Below are 8696 nucleotides of genomic sequence, written 5' to 3'. Positions count from 1 at the left end.
TTGAGCTCGTGTTATGACAGTTGGCGCCTCATGTATACTTTGAAGTGAAATTTTTGAAAAGATCAATACTCGTGTTAACCTCATAGTTGGAAGTTTTGAGCCCGTGTCCGCCATTTTGAATTAAATGTTATTTTCTTATCCACCATTTTGAATTAAATATTTAGCCCATTTCCACCATGTTCAATTATATCTTATGCCCATTTCCGCCGTTTTGAATTAAATATTATGTCCATTTCCGCCAGTTTGAATGAAATATTATGCTCATACCCGCCATTTTGAGCTCTCATTCACCATTCTGAACTAAATATTATGCTTGTGTCTGCCATTCTGAATCAATTCTGAAACTTTTAAGTTTGTGTTTTTCTAAGGTTACTATATGAATAAGTGGTACATTTTCAACAAAAAGTTATTAGACACTAATCAGAAATCATAAGATTTCACATCATTATTTTTTAGGAACAGCGAACTTTCTCTAGTAGCTATGACTTAATTAATTCTATTTTTAGATGATGTCATCGAGCTTAATTCTAACTGCGTAGTAAACTGTTCATTTTCAGATGATGACTCATCCAGTTCCAAGAAAAAAACTTCCCTTTGTTTTTTCAACTGCGTAGTAGAATGTTCCATAGAGTTTAATTTTAGATGATGACTCACTCGATTCCATTTTTAGATCGTGACTCATCCGGTTAAATTTTCAACTGCGTAGTAGATGACATTAAACTCTCCGTTGCGCCACCTACATCTTCGGTAATGTTGATACAATCTAGGATTTTTTTGTCAAGGTTCTAGGGGATTTGGTTTTCTAAGGTTGGTACTTTAATATTTTCTAGGGAATTTTTCGCAAGTTTCTAGGGAAGTTTATTTCATAAGGCTGGTAGTCATAAGTGCCAGGACTGTCTACTGCGCAGTTGATGAGTCACGCCCCACCTATAAAAGCACCACGTCAGAGCATACTTCACCAAAAGAATTACGAGTTCTCTGAATGAAGTACGAATTTCTCACGATTACAAGTTCTCTGAGTGCGCGTTTTTAAAATTGTGCAACAAAATTTTTGATAAATTTTTTTATAAACCAATTCTCGAGTGATTATTTAAACAACAAATGAACAATTTCTAAGTAGTTATTTGAACAATATATAAATAATTTAAGTGATAAATTAACAAACGAACAATCATAGTGATTTCTTAAAAATTTATTTTTTTAACAACTATTTAATTTATATAAAAACTACTTACTAAGCAATACTAGTGATAAACTTTTAAAAAACAACTTTAAGTGTAATTATAAACAGTAACTTTAGTGATGGACTTTTGAAAAAAATAATTTTAAGGGAACTTCTAAAGAATGGCACAAAATGATTTTATTGCGGCGCTTCAGCGTCCCGTAGATTCAATAATTAAATCAATTAATGAGTTACACGATAAGCCATTAGCTAAAGAACATTCTCAGAAGTGATTATCAAGTGCGCACTGATACAATTAATTACTTTAACGAGATCTTGCTAGATCCTCAAATAGTCGTTCGATTCCGGAGAAGTGTACGACCCTCCCTTGCAGATTTGAATCACGGTAGAAACACCGTAGAAGTGTAAACACTGTGGATCCACCGTGGTTACACGGTGGGTTTGTTCCATTTCACCACCGGGTATACACAGTGTATCCACTATGATTACGCAGTGTATCCACCGTGATTCCACGGTAGCTTGACCACTGTGTATACACGGTGTTTCCACTGTGATTACGCGGTACACCCACAGTGATTTCACGGTGACTTTGTGCTATTTCACCACCGTGGTTCCACGGTGTATCCGCCGCGTAATCACAGTGGAAACACCGTGTATACACAGTGGTCAAGCCACCGTGGAATCACGGTGGATACACCGCGTAATCACAGTGGTAAAATGGAACAAACCCACCGTGCTTCCACCGTGATTCAAATCTGCGAGGGCTGATTAAAAAAAGCGATTTAAAACGGTTCGAAATAAAAATTTTAAATACTTTTTAATGCTTTTGAACACCTTGAATACTTTTGAATCCCTCTTCTTATGGGCATTCAACATTGCAAATCGTTTTAAATTGCTTTTTTTAATCAGGGGAGCAAATATTGTCCTTTTATACTGGTGTGCTGATCAATTTGCACAATTGAGTGGTGAAGTAACTGGTGGTGACTTGCGTGCAAACCGTCGTCTCATCAAGTGACAAGATCTTGAACATGCATTCTCAAGTAATATCAAATTAGGATGTGTGGTGAATCAAGGTCATACAGATCTTCGTGCTTTTCTTAATGATACTCGAGCCCTTATAACTGAAAAAGTTGAGAATATGCTCAGAGATGTTGCTGGACTTGAAGTAAATGTTTAATTGATTTGCAAATTCAGAAACGAAAAAGCGGAAAATGTCATTGAAGAAACGAAGTCATTCAACACCAGGAGCCGAGACATTCTAACCGTAACATCTCTTGCTACTTGGTACAAAGATCATGTCAACGATAAATTATTGAAGAAAGTCGTGGAATTTAATCAAAAAGATTCTGGATGGAGTTTGACTGAATTCCTCAGTTTAATCATTACAAGTTTTATCATGTCAAGATATGCGCCTCTTCAAAATGGAGATTTAACGTTTGTGGAGCTACCCAAGGACATACAGGTGAAAAAAAAAAGTATTAAACATTTTGATGAACATTGTTTTCTTTGGAGCGTTGTAGCAGCATTACATCCTGCCACTAATGAACATCCTGTGAGAAAAATGTCATATCCTCACTTTAGTTTTATATTAATATATGAAGGTATAAAATTTCCAATCACTTTAAATGATATTCCGAAATTCGGAAATTAAATAATTTATCAATTAATGTCTACGGTATCGAGTCAAAATTTTGCAATAACAAATCCGATAAAAGTACAATAATTCCTTTGTATCTAAGTAAGCTTATAGTGTCTGATAAAAAAGTTATTCATCTCTTAATGGTACAACAATATGTTAAAATAAATGTATCTAATTTTTATACTCAAAATTTGCAACCCAAAGTCCACTTTGCTTTGATCAAAGATCTTTCATGACTAGTTAAATCTCAAATTTCTAAGTCAAACAGCAAATTATTTTTTTCTGATAGATGGTTGAATCATTTCAAATATGATTATTCGTATGAAAATCACAAAGCTGATTGTTAGAAAATGAATAAAGTCCATATGACATTTCTAAAAAAAAGATCAAATTTAAAAATTCAAAAACTATCAATATAAAGACACCGTGCCTTTTGTGGCATATGCTGACTTTGAATGTACACTAGAAAAAACCCAAGGAGATGATGAAACTCAGGAGCATTTTCCACACAGTGTAGCTTTCTATCAGCATTGTAGTTATAATAATAAATTATCTAAAAATCTTGCCATTTTTTCGCCGATTCCTCCAACAACCTCATCTATACTCAAACTAGCTGTGCAGATTTTTGGTATAATTTCTTTATATTTTAAAAAGACTTTTATATCATCCAAGCGTTCAAACTCATTTTCATCTAACTCAATGCCATCATCTGGATAATCATGATGATTGTTTGAATGAGTTAAGAACCGATCCATTATTATTTGCCTTTCTCTTCTCCTCTGGTTCATCACATAATCATTTTCAAATTCTGGAAACATTTCAGGAACTAAATTTTTGGTGAAGAAATACTGCCATTCAGTTCTCCATCACCGAATCTAGCAAACCACCAGCATGCTTCAATATCAAAACTTTTCAATTCTGTTACAATATCACCAATTTGTAGTCTTAAATTTTCAAATTTTTCACCGTTCTTATTTAATAATACAATATGATGGCGAATATCATCTAGAATTTGATCCTTTGAAAAATTGAGATACTATTCTTCTGGTATAATTAAACCATAGCACAACAGATTACCCATTTTTATAAATCTTCACAATAAAAAAATCATTATTAATAGATTTAAATTAAAGTTATAATAGTAAATGGAAAAATATTCTACCTTTATAAAACGTTGTATTGCTAGCAGAAGAAAAAACAGTGCTGTTACTTTTTATTCTATGGACTCGGCAGAATTAATTAAAAATGATTTTTTAATTATATATCTGTAACATAAAATTAATGAATTTTAAAAATATTTAAAATAAGATTAAAACGACTATGTTAGTTTAATGTATTGCCAATTCAAAATTTGTCAATAGTTTCAAATAATTTTATATTTAATAACAACAAATTTATTCAATTATGTATATTGATGTATGGTGAAATTAATCACATTTGTATGTAATTGTTGTTTAGTATTGAAGATATTTATATACCACACCTAGGCATCATGGCCTTTTGTATACATTTTTACACTCAAATTATAACACTTAATAAATAATTTATTTATACACTTATTTAATCATTAATATTCTTATTACTCTTTATTATAAATTTATTTATTATGTTTTATAATATTTTATGAATTAATAAAAAACAAAACCTATAATTTTGACAGAAATCTGTGGCTGGCACCGAGCGTGTCTAGACGTTTTTTTTCAATTGAAAGATTATTATCTTCTTGAATAAATAATTTTCTGTGTCTAGCTTGGACAACCAATGAGAAAACCCGGGTGAAAATATTCTAAAAGTAATTTTTATTCTCGGCCGAAACTCGTTAGGCCTAAAAATGGCCGACAATAAAGCTTAAAAATGTCTGACGCCAGACACGAGGATTTATACTATTGTAATTATTATTATATTTCATTGGATAAAATAGGAATAATTGAATTTATCAAATAGTGATTTAATTGTCCGGTAAAAGTGAATTATATATGGCCATATATCAAAATTTCCAATATATACAAAGGCATGTATAGAAATTTCAACTAAATTAAAAAAAAAAAAGACACTCCATTTCTGTATTTTTGTTTTTTTTTTGATGATGCGGAAATCAATCAGATTTTCGATCATATTAATTTCCTACCAAGTAGAAATTTTTAATGTAGGGAAAAAATGCTATAAATATCAACCAAACGCACACGGTTTAGTGGGATTCGAACCTGGGACCTAACGAACGAAAGACCGACGCTTTAACGACTAGGCTACGTTACCGACAGTGACTGCTAAGTTTACTTGTGTTATATGAGATTGTAAGAATAACTCACTTTTAAAACAGCAAAATATAATTGAAAATCTATTCTTAGTAATAACAAAAAAATTTCTTATTTTTTTTTCGTGTGCTATATAATCCTGTGTGTAAGTAATTGTGATATGTGTAATTTTCGTTATATAGTTATGTATAAAATTATTTAAGAAATATATAGGTTTTATATATGGCCATGTACCCCCATGAAAAAAATTTATAAAAAAAAATATATTTTTCATATTAAAAAATGTATTAAAAATATATCTTAGAATATATAAAAAATACATGTATAAAAATATATTTTTAAATATATTTACTATATATAATGTATTATATATAATACATTATATATAGTATATATATAATATACTACATATAACTTAAGTTATACTACACTAATTAGTGAGTTACTAAAACATTTTAAAAATTAAAAACATAATTTTTCTCAAAATTTTCAAATACATTTTTAAGTTTCACAACTTGAAAATTTTATATGTTCTGTTTTGAGTTGCATAAAAATTTTTTTAAGTACCATGATTTTATAAAAAAAAAAAAAAACTTTGGCCGAAAGTAGACCGATTAAACTGTCTGCCAAAGTTAGGCCTGTTTTCGGCCAAAGATTTTTACTCGCGATAATTTTATTGAAAAACAAAATATTCTGGCCGAAAAAAGACTGATTCAACTGTCGGCCAAATATCAGCCTGTTTTCGGCCAAAGATTCTTACTTGCGATAGTTTTATTGAAAAACAAATATATTCTGGCCGAAAAAAGGCCGATTCATTTGTCGGCCAAATATCGGCTGATTTTCGACCTCTTTATAAAGAATAAAAATTTTTCGGCCATTTTTCGGCCAATTTAATAACATGATAAATTTTTCGGCCTTTTTTCGGCTAAATTTCGGCCTCTTACAATAAAATTTTATAGTTTCGGCGTGATTTCAGCCAAATTAAGCTGTTTTGGCCTTTTCTCGGCCAAATATTTTCACCCGGGATATATTGTTATTTACATCAAGTATTTATATCACACGATATTTACTAACATTTTTTACGTTATAACTTGCCGGTAACAACACAACTACGTCATAGTGAAATGAGTCAATGAGGACTCGAGTTTTCAGGCCTTATGTGCACATAACAACAACACCAACATAAAACATGATGTCAACAATGTAATTTAGCCGGTTTCCGACGCCAAATGACCAATTGTTCCCTCCTAAGTAATTATTACCACGATTTAATCATAAATCAACCACTAAGTTATGCATAAATTATTTAAATTTCTTTATAACAAATAAATTTATTGATGCCAACTGTTATATCGACGCGCATGCGTCACTCGGCCAATAATCATAATCATATAAATTAAACGCGTAATTATTCTTTACAGTACATAAAAAATCTAAATGTGCGCTCAAGCTAATCATAAATAATTGCTGGAATCAGCAAAATTTATACCTAAGAAATCGGTTGCATAATAACAACGCAGCAATTAAAAGAAAATAGTAAATGTATACAAAACAATAATAATAATAATAATGGAAGGTGAGACATGAGGGTAGCGTGTGCTGCCACCTGTTGCTCACCGACCTGATGCAAGACTGCCGCGATATTCAAATATCGTGACAGCTTCTCCACGTGAGCTTACTGTCCAGAGTTACTCCAAGGTAGCGTACCTCTGTTGAATACTTCAGCTTAGTGCCGAAAATTGAAGGTGCATTTATCTTATGCTTCCTCCTTTTAGTGAAGAGCACCATCTCTGTTTTGCTAGGGTTAATCTTCAGAGATCTGTCGGTGCACCATTTCTGTACAAGATCGAGTGCTCTTTGTATCCTCCATCTTATCACTACTGGGCTACAACCTCTGATAATCAGAGCAACGTCACCCGCGTAGCCCACTGCGTGTACTCCTAGCTTGTCCAACCATACTAGGAGCTCATTAATGACTAACACCCACATAAGAGGGGAGGTCACGCCTTCTTGCGGGAAACCTCTTCCAACACGGGTCCATACCTTATTGTCACTAAGTTCGGTTGTCACTATTCTTGAACGAAGCATATTGTGGGCCAATTCTGTCATAGATTTCTCAATCCCAAAGTGTTCCACCGCTTCGCAGGTAGCTTCGAAGGGTATATTATCAAACGCCCCTTCAATATCAATGAATACTCCCAAGACTGATTCTTTTCCGTGGAAGGCCCTCTCGACGTAGCTAACTACTTCGTGTAGAGTCGTTTCAACGGATTCCCCAGCCTGGTATGCATGTTGTGAATGATGCACTGGTATTCGACTCAGCGCTTCATCTTTGATATGTCTGTCTACCATCTTTTCTAGGGTTTTTAAAAGGAAGGAAGTCAGACTAATGGACCTGACGGATTTCGCCAGGTGATAGCAACTTTTCCCAGGTTTCGGTATAAAGACTATCCTGACCTCACGCCATGCCCCAGGCACATAGCATAGGGCCAGACAGGCCCAAAAAATTTGTAGTAGGTGTTTTCGCAGTAATTCTCTACCCTCTTGTAGAAGAGCCGGAAAAATCCCATCCACTCCTGGACTTTTGTACCTTCCAAAGTTGCTGATTGCCTATTCAGTTCTGCTGGGCGTTACTACCCTGGCAGCAGTCCTCCAGTCACCTTGTGTGGTGACTGTGAAGCTCTTCATCTCTCTTTGATTTTCTTCCTGCCCCGTAAGTTCTGAGCCAAGTAAGTGTACTTCAAAGAGATGAGCCAAAACTTCTTCGAGGTTTACTGTTGCCCTCCCATCCGGGAAGGTCAGACCACCTAGCTTAACTGTAGGTCCTGAAGTAAAGATCTTGTGGAGACGGGTCACCAGTGGTAGGTCCTCATTCTCCCCACAGAACTTCCTCCAGGCCTCAGTTTTAGAGACCTTAATACACTTTTTGTATTGCACTTGGGTTGCTTTGTATTCAGCCCAGTTTTGGTCTGATTTCGCTTTCAACGCTTTGTTAAGTAGCTTCCTGGACCAAGAATGGAGCCTGCTCAGCTCTGCATTCCACCATGCCACCCGCTTGCTGCATTTCCTCGTTTTTAAAGGACATGCGGTTTCATAAGACTAAACAATGGCTGTCTGCAGATGCTCGACCGCTTGCTCAATTCTACCGGCAGTTTTTAGGACCCCACAAGGTTCCCTCAGCCTACTTACTAGCTCTTTCTTGTAAATGAGCCAGTCCGTGGGCTTAGGGTTCCTGGAAGTGTCCCTAGTCCCGCCGTTTCTGTTGCCTTCTAGCGTAAAGTAAATTTGGCGGTGATCAGAAAGAGAATCCTCTTTACTCACTCGCAAATTCATAAGATACTGTGCAATTTTACACAAGCCCAGCGTAATATCAATCACTTCCTGCCTCCTAGAGGAAATGAAAGTGGGCCTAGACCCTGAGTTTAGGATCTCTAGGCATGTGGTAGAAAGGTACTCTAGCAGTGTTGAACCCCTTTCATTTATGTCACAACTGCCCCAGACTGAATGGTGTGCATTTGCATCACAACCTATCAAGAGTGGTAGCCCTTTGGACCTACAGTATTCTACCAAGTCAGTAACTTCTTTGGTTGGTGCATTGTCATCTTCATATGGAAAATAG

General features: G+C 34.5%; 1 long non-coding RNA gene across 1 annotated transcript in view; it reads right to left on the bottom strand.

Annotated features, from left to right (window-relative positions):
* Positions 1-3240: 3240 nt before the first annotated feature.
* LOC130671175 (uncharacterized) overlaps positions 3241-8696 on the bottom strand; it is a 72410-nt gene continuing 66954 nt past the window's right edge. Inside the window, exons 3-4 of the long non-coding RNA XR_008990482.1 lie at positions 3985-4087; positions 3241-3913 (exon numbers count right to left, since the gene is read on the bottom strand). This is a non-coding gene — a long non-coding RNA (uncharacterized LOC130671175). The remainder of the gene's footprint in view (positions 3914-3984; positions 4088-8696) is intronic.

The sequence above is a fragment of the Microplitis mediator genome, chromosome 7 (assembly GCF_029852145.1).
Source record: "Microplitis mediator isolate UGA2020A chromosome 7, iyMicMedi2.1, whole genome shotgun sequence".
In the NCBI taxonomy this organism is placed as follows: Eukaryota; Metazoa; Arthropoda; class Insecta; order Hymenoptera; family Braconidae; genus Microplitis; species Microplitis mediator.
The sequence above is the reverse complement of the archived record's forward strand: the minus strand, read 5'-3'. Positions and strand labels throughout refer to the sequence as shown.